General features: G+C 30.7%; 1 long non-coding RNA gene across 1 annotated transcript; it reads left to right on the top strand.

The window, feature by feature from the left end:
- On the top strand, window positions 1-16,041 carry LOC134686430 (uncharacterized). The gene is made up of 5 exons (XR_010101609.1): window positions 1-113; window positions 4,627-4,682; window positions 5,707-5,770; window positions 12,663-12,786; window positions 15,889-16,041. It is a non-coding gene; the product is annotated as an uncharacterized LOC134686430 (long non-coding RNA).
- Window positions 16,042-22,347: the final 6,306 nt, after the last annotated feature.

Raw genomic sequence — 22,347 nt, 5'->3', positions numbered from 1 at the left:
TTTACATTTTATCTGCGAAAGAAAATACACTTGCTCAGTTGCTGAAGTAGCTCTCTTTCTCGTCCTTAAGAGCACACATAACTTCTAAAACGTAAAAAAACACCATGTGAAAGGTATGAAAAATAATGCATTGTAACAATGAAAACATACATCATCTTTAAATGCAAAATAACATTTTAAAGGAAAGGAGGCTTCACCCCCCTCCTTTTTTCCTTTTCCAACTACAAAATGTGATCTGGTTCAAAAGAGCCGGACAATTAATACTTTTCATGTGTATGTGTCAGGTCAGTGTTCATAGGAGGTGGCCGAAATGATTTCTTGGGGAGTCCAGAAAGTTTTAAAAAGATTGTTATGGATCGTGCATGTATCATAGTATGAGGGGGATAGGACCTTTATCGGGACACCAGGATTGGGTGTTTTTAGCTTCAGGATTTTGGGATTGACTATTTACAGGTGCGGATGCAGGAATTTTCGAAAGGGGGGGTGCTAACCCAGGGCAAAGGGTGGTGCAAAACATATGTCCCGATACAAATATATTGATCGGCAAAAATAAAGGGGTGGTGCGCACCCCCGGAACCCCCCCCCCCCCTCCTCTGGATCCGCCACTGATTTAGGTATCCAGGAATTCTATTTTTGAATTTCATGATGTAGGGATTTAAATTTATTTAAATAAGGGATCTCGGGATTTCATGTTTTTAAGCCCAGGATTTTGGGATCATGACCCCTCCTACCCCCGGTCATGTACATGTATGAGGGTGATACTTGTAATCCCCTGGGAATCTTGGTACCCCTGTCTTCACTAATAACCGTTAAAAAAAATTGCGAAATGACAATAGACAATATAGACAATAGACAATATTTTTATTATGACATTTATAACAGTAATTTTTGATCCTTGACGATAAAAAAGTACACATTCCTTTAGGCCATATTAAAATCAATTGTTTTTGACACAGTCAAGAGTGGATACATATAGTATTGCACAAGATTTGGAGGTGAAATATATTTCTCTGTCTTTTCATGTCATCAGAATGGGAATTTCAGATGAAAGCATGAAAATTTTACGTCATAATCAAATATTGACCAATGAACAACTACAATGTAAGATCAAACTAACCACACCTAGATTAAATGAAAATAATCAACAGGTCGGGAATGCGATATATCGAGTTAAAAAATATTTATTATAAAAACAATATTTATAATAAAAAAATATTTATTTTTTATCACCAATGTAAACATACATGATATATATTACCATTGTATATATCTATCACCATTGCAAACATCTATCACCACTGTATATATCTATCATCCTACTGTTTTTATATCTCTCCACCAATCTATATATCTATCACCTCACTTTATTTATCACTACACTATATCACCAATATATTAAAATCTCCACACTAAATATATCTATCACCACACTATATATTTATCACCACTCTATAAATCTATCAATCCACTATATATATTTATCACCATTCTGCATTAATCACCACTTTATACAACACTGTATATATCTATCACCATGCTATCTATTTATCACCATTCTGTATCAATCGCCACTTTGTACAACACTCCCGTATATATCTATCACCACACTATATGTTCATCACCACTCTATAAATCTATTAACACACTGTATATATCCAAAACCACTGTATATATTTATCACCATTCTGTATTTATCACCACTTTGTACAATACTGTATATATATCTAACACCAAAGGTGTTTAATTCAGATCTTTCTATATATATTTTCCATTATTTATCACAATATATATATATCACCATCTACAATATCTATCACTTTATCACTTTATCTCTCTATCACCATACTTTATATATATACCACTTCAGATATAGATATCCACTAACTATATATCTATGTCTTTACTATACATCTATCACCTCACTTAATCTATCACTACACTTTTGTATCATCAACATATTTATCCATCACCACTTTATATTAATATCACCACACTGAATATATATACATGTATTACCACTTTTTAAATCTATTACTGCTTTATAATTCAATCAACACACTGTATATAACTAAAAGCATTATATATAACTATCACTGTTCTGTATAAATACCAATTTGTACAATACTGTATATATTATCACCAAAAGATGTTTATATTTGTATCTCTCTGAATATCTTTTACACCATACTATAGTCATTAACTGCCTCCCTTTATATGTCTATGGCCTCATATTTATGTGTTTATATTAATCGCCTCACTAGATTTCTTTTAGGTAGCTTCACATTTCTATCCCCACACTTCATATATCCATCACCTAACATTATACACCAATCAATGAATCACCTCACATTTTTCTCTTTCACCACACTATATATATATACATCACCACTCTTTATAAAGCTGTCACCACACTTTATATCTAACACCTCACCTTATTTATCTATCACATCACAGTTTTACCTGTCATCTCTCTTTATATTTATATTAACATATTGAATATATCTATCACCTCTCTTTATATATATATATATATATCGCCACACTAATAATCTATTACTTCTCTATACTTCTATCAATACATTTTTTTATATTTATCACCATTCTGTATAAAATCATGACTTTATACAATGTTATACATATTTACCATAAAAGATGTTTATATTTTTATTTATTACCACTCTATGTATATATCTATGACCTCACTGTATACATAGACTATCAACTCTCTAATTATATATCACCATATTAATAAATATAAATCACCTCAATAGAAATCTATATCACCACACTTTATGTATCTATCACCACACGTTATATCTACCACCACACTATATACATCTATCACCACATTATCACCACACTATATACATCTATCACAACACTATATACATCTATCACCACACTTTATTTATCTATCACCTAACTTTATACATCTTTCACTTAACTGATCATATATCACCACACTTTATGTATCTATCACTACACTATACATCTATCATCTAACTGATCATGTGTCACCACACTTTATGTATCTATAACCACACTTTATACATCTATCACCCTACTAATCATATGTTACAACACTTTATATATTTACCACCACACTTTATATATCTATCACCTCACTATATACATCTATCACCTAACTGATCATATGTCACCACACTTTATGTATCTATCGCCACACTTTAAATATCTATCACCTAACTCATCATATGTCACAAAACTTTATGTATCTATCACCACACTTTATGTATCTATCACCACACTATATACATCTATTACCTAACTGATCATATGTCACAACACTTTATGTTTCTATCACCACACTTAATGTATCCATCACCACACTTTATGTATCCATCACCACACTTTATGCATCTAACACCTATCTGATCATATGTCACAACACTTGATATATCTATCATCACACTTTATATTTCTATCACCACACTTTTTATATCTTTCACCTCACTATATACATTTATCACCTAACTGGTCTTATGTCACCACACCTCATATATCTACCACCTCACCTTATTTATCTATCACATCACACTTTTACCTATCATCTCTTTTTATATTTATATCAACATATTGAATATATCTATCACCTCTCTTTATATATATATATATATATATATATACAACCTGCTAAACATCAACCCAACAATGTTAGATCTGTAAATTTGCTTTCGCAAATTTTTTGTTCTTCCCTTGTCGGGATTCGAACCCATGCTACTGAGATATCGTGACACCAAATGGCCTGCACTGCAGCCGTCCCGTTAGACCACACGACCACCTGGGCTTCACAAAAATAAAGCTTTCGGTGGCCGTGTGTTACCTTTCCTCGTCAGTTTTAATCTAGCAGCGTACTACAATACATGAATATATATATATAAATCGCCACACTAATAATCTATTACTTCTTTATACTTCTATCAATACATTTTTTTATATTTATCACCATTCTGTATAAAATCACGACTTTATACAATGTTATACATATTTACCATAGAAGATGTTTATATTTTTATTTATTACAACTGTATGTTTATATCTATGACCTCACTGTATATATAGACTATCAACTCTCTAAATATACATCACCATATTGATAAATATAAATCACCTCAATAGAAATCTATATCACCTTACTATATATCATCTCTGTACTAAATTTATCTATCACCACACTATTTATCTATCATTACACTTTTTATTCTATCACCAAACTGAATACATCTACATTGTTCAAATCTATCACCACATGTTACATTTCTATCACCACACTTTCTTTATCCATCACCACACTCCCAATAGCTATCATTACTATATGTATTTCTATCACCACATACTGTATATCTATTTTTACACTATTCACACTATGCAATTATCACCACAATCTAAAAAATAAATTTGTCTTTCCTTGTACTATATAGATCTATTACATATTTTTTTTTATATATTAAAGATTCGTATATCCATATGTTAAAAAGTAAAAAAAAACAGCTTTAATATATGTTAACAAGTAAGAATGGGCTTTATATAACAGTTTGTTGATATGGTAGAATGTCTTTTGATTTACTGAATTTGTAATGTTATTTTTTATATGATTTTTTTCAGATTGCTATTCTACAATGGACCTTGATAAATTCTGATGGAAAGGAAGTAATACAAAGGTACACATCAAGAAGAAAACTGCTTCTCATTTTGATTATTCATTTTAATCATGCACAACTTGCCAGAATATTCATCATATTTGGAAGAAGAAGAAGCTATGTCATGAAAAAACTGCTTCAAATACAGTTGGTGTATCTAGAGGAAAGAAATGGATTGATTCAGGGTTTTTTTTATTAGCTACCAACTATCCTGATTATATTGGATATCCCCACACTATATATATCAACAACCACACTGTATATATATAACAACACTAATAGTACATATAACTACACTTAACATGTATATCATTGACACACAATTGATACTTGTCACCCCTATATATCCATCACCACTTTGTTAATATGTCTACCACTACACTGGTTAAACCAATCACCTTACTGTTTATATTTGTCACCACACAGTATATATGTATACCTCCACTTCGCTTATATATCATAAGTTATATATAATCGCTATTCTGTATATTCTTCACCGCACTATATTAAAAAATTACAATATATATTCGTCTAAACATCAACCCCACAATGTTATATCTGTAAATTTGCTATATAAATATATGTCCTCACTTATCACCACTCTATATCTATGTATCACCACTTTATCATATTTATATTTATAAATTACCACACTATATATCTTTCACCACCTCATCTTGATATATATAATTAAACCCTTAAAAGTAAACAAAACAGAAATGAAGTAATTATTTATAAATATTTTGGTTAACCTTCATCAGTATGATCATAATGTAAAATGAATCACATCAATCTTCTTTGATTAGATTATAACAATTTTGAAATTTATACAATAAAACAGTTAATACCGTATAACTAAGTTGTAAATCTTGTACAATACTAAAATATAACTTAGGTTATATAGCTTCTTAATTTTTTTAAATTTTAAAACGGTAGAGAAATTCCAACAAATTCTGCTTTTCCATTGATATATGTTTGTATAAGCTTGTAAACCTATAATGACTTCATGTAGGAATTATTATTTATATTTTGATTTTTCTTATAGAGATACAAAACACGATTTTAAAAGGACAAAGATGTAATGGGTGAAAATGGAAGAAAAGAAAAAGGTATATTTAATTTCAAATAAAATAACAAGTATAATTTAATGATTTATAACAAAGAAGCACTCAGCAATTCTGTTTATAGTGATGGTGAAGGGTTTGTTAGAAAATAATTATTAGGAAAACTGCTACAGCATATCACACAATATTTATATCAATGACTTTTCTTGTAATCATGCACATGTATTCTGTAAATAAAAATAGGAATATGGTATAATAAATGTTGGTCAAACATCCTTATTGAATACATGTATATATCCTTTAGTAACAAATTTATATAGTGATTATTTTAACACATGAAATTTCATTTTTATCATACCACACACTGCATATCTATTGCTACAGTCTCTATATCTATTACCATACTCTCAATATCTATCACTTCAGTCTGTTACTTTATTCAGCCTTTTAAACTTTTTTGGATTCGAGCGTCACTGATGAGTCTTTTGTAGATGAAACATGTGTCTGGCATATATACAAAATTTAGTCCTGGTATCTATGATGAATGTATTTGTATATTACCACATTATAAACACCTATCACCTTACTATCAGCTCATGGTATATATCAATCAACACACTCTATAATTATCATCATACTGTCTTTATCTACCCCTACAGTCTCTATGTGTATCACTATATTATATCACCTTACATATCAACCACCACTCCCTATATCTATACATATACTCTCTATAGCTATCCCAACAGTCTCTTTGTATGTCACCACATAATATACACCTATCACCTAAGTTTAAATACCTATCACCTCAATTAATGTATCAATCATCACACTCTCTATATATATACTTATCTATACCTATACTCTCTATATCTATCCCAAAAGTCTCTATGTATATCTCCTTATTGCCTCACCTATCAACTTACTTAAGATACCTTTAACCTCAAATTATACATCAATCACCACACTCTATAATAATCACCATACTCTCTATATATATCCCCACAGTATCTATATATACCACCACATTATATACACCTATTACTTACTTTAAATACCCATCATCTTGCCTTATGTATCAATCACCTCACACAATATATTTATAATCTCACTGTTTATATGTAAACCTCTATTGATATATCTTTGACGTGACTATATATGTAACTCAACAAATAATACATCTAACACATTTCTTTATATATCTGTAACCTTACTTGATACATTTATAACCTTACTTGATACATTTATCACCTTGCTTGATACATGTATCACCTCACTTTATATATTTAGCACTTCACTATAGCTAGATATATTAATGTCCTAACTCTCTCTCTATATATATATTGTAACGTGATCGAGGGGAGGTCAACACCGACACAAACGGACGGACATAGCCATCTATGGCAGGACAATATATCCTGTGGTAAATTCCCAGTAACTAAATAATACGGTATTTATATACAAGTTTATTAGCAAATGTACATTACTTCAGACACATTGACAAAGTTAGCTACAAAGTTTAAACATATAAACTTTAAATACAAGTCCTCCAGAATCTAACTGATTCAAGACTTCAAGGAATACACATCCTTACAGTACCACAGCTGATACACAATCTGCCAGTCTCTTGACTAACTGACCTTATCATAGAGTTTAATTACTTCATCTCTAAACAAACAAAATAGGCATAGCTAATTTTATTACCCTACACACCAGGACATCATTTCTGGTCTTCATCACATCTGACAGTTCAACTTTAACTACAGATAATAAACTAGCAACTTGTCAAATTAGCCATGCGTCATTAATTTTCTCTGTACACAAATAAACAGTTATAAAGCCAAACTAACTAGAGGTCAATATTTACAAAACATTAAAATATTACAATATATATATATAAACGAGTCTAAATTGAAAACTACGTTCAAACCTATGACTGCGTTGGATAAAAACCGCAATTTTTATATACGTGTGCATGTCAAACAAATTTCGTTGTAGAAGGGTCTAAAAACAGCACAAACAACATTTTCCAAAAGACCAAAAGAGTGAAAAAGTATATTACAACAAAACGCATTTGACTAACAGGTCGAACAACTGATGTTCTTTAACCCTGCTGACTGCCATTGGCGATTGCCAAATAAAATTGATCACAAGATGTAACAAAATGGATTCTCATATAAATTTAATACGTCACAGAAAGAAAAAAAATTGTTAACTTGTGGACAGGATGTTGTGCCACAAACATTCGGTGTCAATATTTCTTTAGTATATCTATCATTTATCTGATCATATGTCACCACACTTTATGTATCTATCACCACACTTTATATATCTATCACCACACTTTATATATCTATCACCTCAATATATATATATATATATATCTCACCTCATTTTATATATCTATCCAATAACTTTATGTATTTATCACCTAACTTTATGCATTTATCACTTTATACATCTGTCACCACACTGTATATCTGTCAACACACTTTGTATTTCTATCAAAAGACTTTATATATCTATCACCACACTTTACAGATCTATCACCACACCTTATATATCTATCATCACACTTTATATATCTATCACCTCACTATAGCTATATACATCTATCATCTAACTGATCATATGTAACCACAATTTATGTATCTATCACTTCATGTTATGTATCTATCACCATACTATATACATCTATCATCACCTTTTATAAATCTATCACCACACTTTACATATCTATACCACAATTTATATATCTATCACCTATCTTTATATATCTATCACCTAACTTTATCTGATCATATATCACCACACTTTATGTATCTATCACCTCACTATACATCTATCACCTAACTGATCATGTGTCACCACACTTTATGTATCTTTAACCACACTTTATACATCTATCACCCAAATAATCATAATTCACAACACTTTATGTATCTATCACAACACTTTGTATATCTATCACCTCACTATATACTTCTATCACCTTACTAATCATATGTCACCACACTTTATGTATCTATTACCACACTTTATATATCTATCACCACACTTTATTTATCTATCACCACACTTTATATATATATCACCTAACTCATCATATGTATCCAAACTTTATGTATCTATTACCTCACTTTATATATCTATCATTTATCTGATCATATGTCACCACACTTTATGTATCTATCACCACACTTTATATATCTATCACCACACTTTATATATCTATCACCTCAATATATACATTTATCATCTAACTGACCATATGTCACCACACTTTATGTATCTATCACCACACTTTATGTATCTATCACCACACTTAATATATCTATCACCACACTTTACATATCTATCACCACAATTTATATATCTATCACCACACTTTTATATTTCTATAACCTAACTTTATACATCTTTCACAAAACTGATCATATATCACCACACTTTATGTATCTATAACCACACTTTATACATCTCTCACCCTACTATTCATATGTCACAACACTTTATGTATCTATCACCACACTTTGTATATCTGTCACCTCACTATATACTTCGATCACCTAACTAATCATATGTTACCACACTTTATGTATCTATCACCTAACTCATCATATGTCACAACACTTTATGTATCTATTACCACACTTTGTATATCTATCACCTCACTTTATACTTCTATCACCTAACTGATCATATGTCACCACACTTTATGTATCTATTACCACACTTTATACATCTATTACCTAACTAATCATATGTCACCACACTTTATGTTTCTATCACCTCACTTTATATATCTATCACCACACTTTATACATCTTAACCCTACTATTCATATGTCACAACACTTTTTGTATCTACTCCCTTACTTTATATATCTATCACCACACTTTATATATCTATCACCACACTTTATACATCTATCACCTCACTATATACATCTATTACCCTACTATTCATATGTCACAACACTTTATGTATCTATCACCTCACTTTATATATCTATCACCTCACTATATACATCTATAACCTAACTAATCATATGCCACCACACTTTATGTATCTATTACCACACTTTATATATCTATCACCTATCTGATCATATGTGACAACACTTCATATATCTATCACTACACTATACTTTTATCACCTAACTAATCATATGTTACCACACTTTACATATCTATCACCACACTTTATATATCTATCACCACACTTTATACATCTATCACCTCACTATATACATCTATTACCCTACTATTCATATGTCACAACACTTTATGTATCTATCACCACACTTTATATATTTATCAACTCATTATATACATCTATCATCTAACTGATCATATGTCACCACAATTTATGTATCTATCACTTCATGTTATGTATCTATCACCACACTATATACATCTATCATTACCTTTTATAAATCTATCACCACACTTTACATATCTATAACCACAATTTATATATCTATCACCTATCACCTATCTTTATATATCTATAACCACAATTTATATATCTATCACCTATCTTTATATATCTATCACCTAACTTTATACAACTTTCATTTAACTGATCATATATCACCACACTTTATGTATCTATCACCTCACTATACATCTATCACCTAAATGATCATGTGTCACCACACTTTATGTATCTATAACCACACTTTATACATCTATTACCCAAATAATCATAATTCACAACACTTTATGTATCTATCACCACACTTTGTATATCTATCACCTCACTATATACTTCTATCACCGTACTAATCATATGTCACCACACTTTATGTATCTATTACCACACTTTATATATCTATCACCACACTTTATTTATCTATCACCTAACTTATCATATGTATCCAAACTTTATGTATCTATTACCTCATTTTATATATCTATCACCTATCTGATCATATGTCACCACACTTTATGTATCTATCACCACACTTTATATATCTATCACCTAACTAATCATATGTCACCACACTTTATGTATCTATCACCACACTTGATATATCTATCACCACACTTTATATATCTATCACCAAACTTTATATATCTATCACCTCAATATATACATTTATCATCTAACTGATCATATGTCACCACACTTTATTTATCTATCACCACACTTTATGTATCTATCACCACACTTAATATATCTATCAACACACTTTACATATCTATCACCACAATTTATATATCTAATTTATATATCTATCACCACACTTTTATATTTCTATCACCTAACTTCATACATCTTTCACAAAACTGATCATATATCACCACACTTTATGTATCTATTACCACACTTTATACATCTATTACCACACTTTATATATCTATCACCACACTTTATATATCTATCAACTCATTATATACATCTATTACCTAACTGGTCATATGTCACCACACTTTATGTTTCTATCACCACACTTTATGTATCTATCACCACACTTTATATATCTAACACGTATCTGATCATATGTCACAACACTATGTATATCATAACAGTTTCCATGTATATCTCCGCATTATACAGAAGCTACCCCTTTACTTTATATATCTATCATCACACTTTATATATCTATCAACACACTTTATATATCTTTCACCTCACTATACATCTATCACCTAACTGGTCACAACTTTAATTTAAAACCAACCTTTATATATATATATTACCTCACTTTATATATCAATGTCCTCATTTTATTGATGTATCACCTCATTGCTAATATCTTATTGGCCTGACTGTCAATATTTTTCTTCTTTCTCACTTTATATATGTAGTCCCTCCTCATATGAATCTGTCACCTCTCTGAAAATATCTTGATGACATCATTGTAAATGTTCTTTCCACCAGACACTTATCTATGACCAAACTATTTATATCTTTTACCTCACTATTTATCTATAACCAAACTATTTATTTCTCTATTCTTACTATATATCTATTACCTCACTTGTTACATTTATCATCTCACTTTATATATTTATCACTTCACTATAAGCTATGACCTCACTATATACATGTACATACATATCAATCACATCACTTTATTCATCTATCACCTCAATTTAAACATGTATCACCTCACTTTAAACATGTATCACTGCACTTTATGTATCTATCACCTCCCTCTATATATCTATCACCTCAATTTGTATATCTATCTCCTCATTTTATGTAAGTTAGACATCATTTCATATATCTATCACCTTATTTAATATATCTATCACCACACTGTACATATATTACTACATTTTATATCTCTATCACCTAACTTTATACATATATCACCACACTGTGTATCTGTCACCACAATTTTTATACCTCTCACCTTAATTTATATATCTATCTCCTCATTTTATATATGTATGACCTCCCTGAAAATATCTTATTGACCTCACTGTGGATTTTTTTTCATCACATTTTATATATATTTTTTTATATATGTATCCCCTGCACATATGTATCTATTAACTCACTACACTGTTTAAATCAATCACAACACCATTGATATATGTCACCACACAGTATGTATATATATATCATCCTTTTGTTTATATATCATCACACTGTATATATCATACTACTGTTCTGTGTACACATAACCCAACTATAACTAAGTCCACACTTATCACCAATCTATATCTATTTATCACCATCTTATCATATTTATAGTAACACAACGATTACATCTATCATCATTCTTTTTCTGTTTTTCACTAGACGATATACTATTGTTGTATCTTCTATAAGTGAGAGAAATGGACTGGTCATTGTATAATTTACAGTGGAAGATTATATGCAAATATGCAATGTCCACTGAGATATGTTTGTATAAGATTGTACACTTATCATGTAGCAATTATAAAATTGATTATTTATATTTGTGTTCTTCTGACAGAAATACCAAACAAGATTTTCCAGGGATTTACAGGTCATTGGTGAAAATTGAAGAAAAGATAAATGAAATAACAAAAATAGTTAAATGATTTACAACCAAGCAGCACTCAGCAATAGTGATGATGGTAAAGTATTTTTTATAAAAAAATGATACTCAATAACAGATAAATAGTGTGGTGGTTGATAATTTACTCCATTGCTGCAGTCGCTGTATTCATCACCACACTCTCCATATCTATCTCAACAGTCTCAATAGCTATCCCCATACCATGATTATCTATCACTACAATCTTCATAACTATGCCAACAGTCATCATGTATATCATAACAGTTTCCATGTATATCTCCCCATTATACAGAAGCTACCCCTTACTTTATTTATCAATCACCTCACTTTATATATCAATCACCACACTCTCTATATCTATCCTCATACTATCCTCATACTCTCTAAATACACCCCAAATGTCTTTCTGTATATCTCCACTTAATAAACACCTATCACCTTACTTTATTTATCAATCACCTCATTTTATAAATCAATCACCTCACTTTATAAATCAATCACCACACACACTCTCTATATCTATCCCCTACTCTCTATATTTGCCCCAAAAGTCTGTATATTTCCACAAAATAAACACCTATCACCTTACTTTATTTATCAATCACCTCACTTCATATATCAATCATTACACTCTCTATATCTATCCTCATACTCTCTATATCCACCCCGAATGACTTTTTGTACATTTCCACTTAATAAAAGCCTATCACCTTACTTTATTTATCAATCACCTCATTTTATAAATCAATCACCTCACTTTATAAATCAATCACCTCACTTTATAAATCAATCACCACACACACTCTCTATATCTATCCCCCACTCTCTATATTTGCCCCAAAAGTCTGTATATTTCCACAAAATAAACACCTATCACCTTACTTTATTTATCAATCACCTCACTTTATATATCAATCACCACACTCTTTAATCTATCCCCATAATCTCTATATCTACCCCTTAAGTCTGTCTGTATATCTCCACAAATTAACCACCTATCACCTCACCTAATTTATCAATCACCTCACTTTTATATCAATCACCTCACTTTTATATCAATCACCTCACTTTATATATCAATCAACACACTCTTTATAATTATCCCCATACTCTCTATATCCACCCCGAATGTCTTTTTGTATATCTCCACTTAATAAAAGCCTATCACCTTACTTTATTTATCAATCACCTCATTTTATAAATCAATCACCACACACACACTCTCTATATCTGCCCTAAAAGTCTCTTTGTATATTTTCTCAAAATAAACACCTATCACCTTACTTAATTTATCAATCACCTCACTTTATATCTCAATCACCACACTCTCTATAATTATCCCCATCATCTCTGTGTCTATCACCACATTCTCTATGTCACTCACCACACACTCTTTATCTATGCCCATACTCTAGATATCTTTCCCACAGTCTCTAAGTGTATGACCACATTATAAGCACCTATCACCTTACCTTATTTATCCATCACCTCACTTTATATATCAATCACCACACAATATCTATATCTATCCTTATACTCTCCATTTCTATCCCAACAGTCTCTATGTTTATGACCACATTATAAAGACCTATCACCTTACTTTACATACTTTCCCCATGTCCATTCTCAATTTTATTTCACCTACCCTAAATTATCAATGACCACACACTCTCTATATCTACCCCAAAAGTCTCTATGTATATCTCCACATATTAAACACCTATCACCTTACTTTATTATTCAATCACCATACTTTATATATCAATCACCACACCCTCTCTATATATATCCCCATACTCTCGATATCTACCTCAAACTTCTCTATGTATATCTGCACATAATAAACACATATCACTTTACTTTATTTATCAATCACCTCACTTCATATATCAATCACCACACACTCTCTATATCTACCCCCATACTCTCAACATCTCTCCCCACAGTCTCCATGTTTATGACCACATCATAAACACATATCACCTTACTTTTTTTTACCAATCACCTCACTTTATATATCAATCACCACACACATTCTATATCTATGCCCATGCTATCCATATCTATCAACACAGTACCTTTATTTATGTCCACATTATAAACACATATCACCTTACTTTACATACTTTCACCTCACATGAATTATCAATGACCACACACTCTCTATATCTATCCCAATTAACCCTATATCTACCCCAAAATTCTCTATGTACATCTTCACACAATATACCCTATCACCTTACTAAAAATACCAATCACCTCACCTTGCAAATCAATCACCTCATTTTATATGTTTCACCTCACTCAAAATATCTATCACCTTACTCTTTAGATTTTCACCTCAATTGATATATTATGTCTATCACACCACTGGGTATATCTATCAACACCCTGTTTATATATAATATAATTTGAAAGTGGATTAGCATGAAACAATCCTGGTTGAAATGAAATAATTTAAAAGAAATGTTTTTAAAGAATAACTGCTTCAACATATTATGCAATTTTATATGTAAATATCATGTTAGGTGTCTTTTCAGTAAAAGCAGCAAATATGGTATACTAACTGTCTATCAATGATTCTAACATTCATGATAAATATATTGTTTCTGTGTTATTGTACATTGTCGACATAATACATCTGCTGGCACACACATAATGTATATACCACCACATATTATGTATCTACTGCCACACATAATATATAATTATGACCACATATAATATATCTACTGCCACACATAATCAATAACCACACTGTATAAATCTGTCCTCACAGTCTGTATATCTATCACCACACTATGTTTGTCTATCACTACACTATTGTCTCTCACCACTCTATGTTTATCTATCACCACACTATGTTTGTCTATCACAACACTTTTTCTTTTAATCATCACAGTTGTAAATCAAAGGAAAGTAATTACCCAAGAAAAAAATGATTTGAACTTTTCATTTAAATGATTGGTCTCACACGTGAATTGAATTTCTGCATTATAAGTTTTACATTTTGATACTATCTTGGGATTCTGCCATTGCAATGGTGAAACATCCTATTTGTCTTTAGATATAAAGTAAATAACAACTGTTTGAAGCTTTTAAATTTTGTATTGTTTTGGAATAATCATTTGGTCAACTCAACCATATTGTTATTTTTTAGGTTAAACAAGATTTAGTGCCTACCACACAGTTAAGAAAGCATGAGAGACAAGAATGTCTACAGAACAGAGGAGACTATTTTTACTGCACTTAGATTTGTGTTTTAGTTATATTCAATTAGTATTAAAGAGCTACCTACAATAAATCATGTTATATTATGTTCTTAGATACTTTATGTCATTTTTCCTTCTCATGCTTGGGGTTCTTTGCCAACATGGGATACTCCTAGTAAAGTGAAAAATGCATATCTTTTTTTAACCTTTTTTCTAACATGTGTATCTGTAACAACTACAAATTTCAGAAGCAGTTTTAATATGCCTTTATACTTGATTACCTTTAAACTGAATGTAGCTCCTAGTTAAGTTAGTGTTTAGAATTCATTTTATAGGGGAGTCATAATCAGTGCCAAACAATTATTATTGATGGAGTTATTCCCCTTGGATATATAAATCATATGAAAAATTGCATGGAAAGCTTTTTCAAATCTACATCATTCATAGGATTGCTACGAAATTCATATTGAAGGTTTATCTTAGCAATAATTGGTGTTAGTTTGAAATTCATTTCAATTAATCCACTATTTCTCCATGAGTAATGTCCCTTGGAAATGTAAATTATATAGGAAATTGCCTTACACATGTTTTATATCAAATGCACTTTTGGCAATTACAGAATGATTTTACACCAGACTAAACTGGATTGATTTTAACCTACTCACTTTCTGAATGTGTTGACCCCAAGTTTTCTACACTAATGACATGGCTGGTTTTCTCCTTTGAACTAAATTATACAATATGGTATGTGTTTTGCCATTTTTGAAAGTCTCCATTGGATAGTTATCTTCTTGATAATCATACCACATTTCAAGTGTTTAATTTTTAAGCATGTGTGAAACAATTTTAAGTTGAAAGATTACTTCTAGATTTTCTTCATGTATTAGAATTACACATGATATGGGTATTCTTCCATGACACAAAATAAGAACATGCACAGCAAAAAGAATATGCTTCATTTGTATGAAGTAAAATAACAAAATTACAGAGCTCCTAGGAAAAGCAGAAACGGAAAGTTCCTGATCAAATGGCAAAATCAAATGATAAAATACATCAAATGAATAAACAGCAACTGTTATATTCCTGACTTTGTACCTGCATTCTTAAATGCAAAAAATGGTGGATTTAACCTGGCTTTATAGCGCTTGTATGACTGTCACATCAAATTCAATTTATGTATAACGATGTTTGAAAAAAAACACAGACATATTTGGTATACCACCTGTCTTTTTACTGAAAGGGTACAGACATTTTCTGATGTAGAAACTGGTGGCTTTAACCTGGTTTTATAGCTAGCTTAACCTCTCAGGTGTATAAAATTCCATTATATTGACAACAATGTGTAAACAAACTTACATAAAAGGTGGGTCGTTAATCCACTTAAACCTATATGTATTGCATGTGTTCTTAATGAATTGTCTAATTGTTAGGTACGTTAGTGTGTTTTGTCTGTGGTTCTCCTCACAGTCTGAATGTATTGTCTGTGGTTCTTAAAAGTAATCTGAATGTAAATAGTCTGTGGTTCTAAAAATTGTATTTCGGTGGTTGTAATATACATCTACAGTTTATTTTTATTGTCTGTGAATCCCATATACAGTCTTCTTTTTTTTGTTTATGGTTATGAGATGGTAAGAGGTATAGGCAGTTGGTATTGTTCTGGAGTCTGGGAACCAGCTTGTATCAGCCGTGATTCTGAGTATTTTGTTTGTTTGTATGTACTGAAACTATTAAAGAGTTGACACAGTTGATTAGCTGAAACTTGTTTGTTACTCAAAAGACGTTATCTCATGATTTTGATAATAGTTGGCAATTTTTTATAAGGTGAAATATCAAATCCCGAAAGACATAAGCCGAAAGAATTGATCTCTTCATATTAGCATTGAGAGAATCAAGTCTTAATTATTCAAAGCAAAAAATATCATGAAGGTACCGGTAGATATTTTTAACGTTTTTTAGTGAATGGAATCTACACGGTCGTTACTATCTTTTGATAATACACTTTTGTTCACAACAACACACGAACAAATCTAAGAACAATGTGGAAAATTAAAAAAAAAAAACTACAGTCATGCGTTTTAACTTTATTTGCCAAACATTAATATACAGTTTTCATGGAGAAAATATATAGCTAACATGATATCACCATGGGTCTTTATAAGTATATGTGCCATATTCATCATTTTCCTGACCGAAGAGGACATGCTATTAGTTGCTGATAACAACTGGCTATTTTAAAAAACCTTTAACCTATGAAATAGAAATGAAGTACGCAAATCAAGAAGTCACAACTATCAATCGATTTGAAGGGAACATACAGGAGATGCAGTTATTAAAAACCTCCAAGAAGTTGAGCTTTAGAGAGGCGATCGATATAAAAGGGACTTACAAACTGAGAAGTCGAAAATAAAGTGACAACATCAGGGATAAAAAAAAAGAAAAAGACCAAATCACAAACACAAACATCAGCATAAAAAGCACATAAAGACTTAGCAACACAAACCACACAAAAAATCTTCACTAAACATATCTTTTTCCGTGGGTGGTTTAGAATGATTGAAGAAATACTGATATTTGTTAATACTACATACAAGATACAAGATTTGAAGAAGTTTTCGATATATTTTTCTGTTGGTTTGCATTCAGTTATTCAGTAATAATAGAAATGGACGTAGCATTAACACATTTGTTTGACTAAAAACTACTTTAGCGTCTGTCCGACGCTAAGAATTATAACATATTTTACAATGGAATGAAGAAAATATTTTAATTTCTTAAATGTTTCGATGAATAATGATACTTTTTAAACTATAACCCGTTGATCTTAAAGTTTGATGTGAAAACACCAGTTAAAATATGATTTACACCTATAATGTTGGACTTTTCAATACCATGTTGAAAAAGTGTTAAGTGCTTTATGGACACTTGATATAACTGTCGCATAATTGATTAAAAGTTACTCCTCAACTTGGACCAAGTTTGTCTGCTATTTAAAAAATAAGGAAAACAGTCTAAAACAGCGAATAAAATTGAAGCAACATCGGTTATTTTGAAGACAATGCCTTTGTTCATTTTTATCAATGCGACTGAGAGAACAGCCTTTCGTGAAATTGTATATTAACTACTAAAAATTTAACCTTATATTTATAAAATAATTGAGATATTTTATAAACAGTGAATACAGGTTCATTTAGGGATTGCTGTATATGTGTTCAAAGTCCTATGACGCATGTTTCGTGTAAAGTGCCCATTCAGTGTATAATATTTAATTGTTATATAGTTTATTGCTGTTGTGTGTTTTAAGAGACTTGCAATTATAAGTTGTCTTTTATCAAAAGATATGTCCTCCTGCATGCATTTTAAATTGTTAATGTTTATAAATCATTTGTATATAAGAAAATGTGGTTTGAGTAAGATAACTAGAAAAAATTACATCCAAGTTTAACCAGATTAAGTGCATACAGATTTTTTTTCAAGTAATGCCAAAACGAATTTGCCTTAAAGATAACTACAATAATTATATTTTGAGCTTGCGTGCCAGTTAATTTCTGGCTTTTCATGGGAATATTACTGTATCTCCAAGTGTAAAGTATACGCTATAACAAATCTGATAAAAAATGGGATGCTAAAAGATTATATGGTTAAGATCATGAGAAAGTTTAATTTATTGTAATATATGGTTTTAGAAAATTAGGTGTAAAATATCATATAATATGGTTAAGATTATAAGAAGGTATAAATCATTGTAATAAAGGATTTTTAGAGTTTGTGGATAAAAATTGGCAAGAATTTGTATAAACCGCAAAATCCTTTTCACTATAAAAATCCTTAACAATATGTATCTCTCAAATAAACCTATTGCAAAATACGTTCATGCTTCGGCAAAGAAACCCACATACAGTTCTGACCCAAAATTCTACTAGCATATAGATTGCACTACAACATTAGAGAGTAAACATTATGCCAAAAGATTATTACATTTCGGTTAGGAGTTTTGGAGCAGATGGTGATCATTACAATGAGTAAAATAATGAGCAGATATGATGAATCGCATGTACCACAAAAGTAAATACAAAAACAACTTGAAGATAAAGACACAGATAAAGAACTAACGATTTGCGTTTTGTGGTGGTGCAAACATAAACGATACGATAGTTTGTGCAGATTCACAAATTCTAACCATAATCTTGCAATTTTTATTATATCAAATGTACACAAAGGATTGTAGGTGTTGTTTCTCGAATTCAAGCACATACTGCCTATTGTATAAATGTACATTGATAGATTTCAATTATACCTAAGTAGCTATATAGCTCCTGAAGTCGGTAAACTCCCAAATGTGTACCTTAACAATAAAGGTTGTGGTTATCCTTGTGAAATTGTTTAACATATAATCCCTTATTTTAATGATTTTGTATTATCATTGTGGCATATATCAAACTCATTCGTTTAGTGTATATATTCACGTTTGTGGTAATATGTCCTTTGATTAAGTTAACCCATTTTAATTCATATTTTATAGTGAGGTTTTATATGTTGTGATGTCACACTATCGTTCATTTAAGGGTTATGCTTGGTACCTTGGTATCAAAACATTTAATTCCACTGCATTTGTTTTTTCGCCTGTCCTAATGAGGTACCTGATGTTCAGTGGTTGTTGTTTGTTGACGTGGTTCATAAGTGTTTCACGTTTTTTTCCATTGAAATAAGATCGTTTGTGGTCCTGTTTAAATGGTTCACACTAATGATTTTGGGGCCCTATATAGCTTGCTGTTCGGTGTGAGCCAAAACTCTGTGTTGAAGACAGAACTTTGATTTATAAAATGTTATAATCGGTTACTTTTACCACTTGTTAATTAGATGGAGAGTTGTCTCATATATCATCTTCTTAAATCTATTTATGAAGGATTGTAGATGTTCCTTCTCAAATATCACCACTTACATCCTCCTAATTATAAACAAGAGTGCACACACTGATATATCTCGTCTTCGTTACTAATCATTGGTATTATGTTGATAGTCCTAAGTAAAAAGCTTTATTACAACTGTCACATAAACTAAACATTAATCAAGATAGCTAAACAAAGACCAATGAACCATGAAAATGAGGTCAAGGTCAGATGAACCATGCCAGGCAGACATGTACAGCTAACAATGCTTCCTTATAACAATTATAGTTGACCTATTACTTATAGTTTAAGAAAAATAAAACAAAACACAAAAACTTAACATTGTGCAATGAACCGTGATATTGAGGTCATGGTCTAATAAAACCTGCGGGACTGACATATAGATCATAATATATTTCCATACACCAAATAAAGTTGACCTTTGGCATATAATATTAGATAAAAAGACCAAAACTTAAAAACTTAACTTTGACCACTGAACCATGAAAATGAGGTCAAGGTCAGATGACTTCTGCCCGCTAGACCTGTACACCTTACAATCATTCCATACAACAAATTTAGTAGACCTATTGCATAAAGTATGAGAAATTAGTTATCAAAACAGACCAAAACAAAAAACTTAACTATAACCGCTGAACCATAAAAATGTTGCATGCTCGACCAAAAAGAAGATATGGTATGATTGCCAATGAGACAACTCTCCACAAGAAACCAAATTGACACAGAAATTAACAACTAAAGGTCACAGTACGGACTTCAACTATGAGCACAAACCACAGCTTTATAATTTTCCTGGAAATATTTCATATTTCTGTCATTTCTTATATGTCATGCAGTCGGTAAAATACAAAATGTGTATGAAGGATTGTAGATTTTCCCTCTTAAATATCAACACTTGCAGCCTACTGTATAAATGTTCATTTCATCCTTACTAATAAACCTATATATCCCTTACAGTTAGTAAATATCAAATGTGTATGAAGCATTGTAGATGTCATCGTAGTTCGACACTTGCAGCTACTGAATAAATTTTCATGGAGAATATCATCCATAATAGTGTACCTATATATATATCTCTCCTGCATTTAGAAAAATACCATAGAACTGTGTATGATGCATTGTTGATGTTCCCGCTCAAATATCAATAATACACCCTACTATGTAAGTGTCTTTTGGATATTTCACCCTGACTAAAGTACCTATGTCTTACAGTCGGTAATATATAAAATGTTCATAAAAGATTGTAGATGTTCCCTCCGGAATTATCTGAAAAATTTCGGAAACCAATAACTCTATTTCATGAGTTTAATATACAACCATTTCAAGATATTCCAAGTCTCCCTATCATAAGACTGTTTACAATTTCTTATTATCATCATAGACACAATATTTAGTTCTTGTCAATAAAGTGATGAAGAATTTCATTATATATATAGAAAAGCAATCATATAGCAATTGTTGCTGGAAAATAATCACATTGATATTAAGTAAAAGTAATAA

Source organism: Mytilus trossulus, chromosome 10 (genome assembly GCF_036588685.1).
Source record: "Mytilus trossulus isolate FHL-02 chromosome 10, PNRI_Mtr1.1.1.hap1, whole genome shotgun sequence".
In the NCBI taxonomy this organism is placed as follows: Eukaryota; Metazoa; Mollusca; class Bivalvia; order Mytilida; family Mytilidae; genus Mytilus; species Mytilus trossulus.
This window is presented reverse-complemented; position numbering and strand designations above follow the sequence as displayed.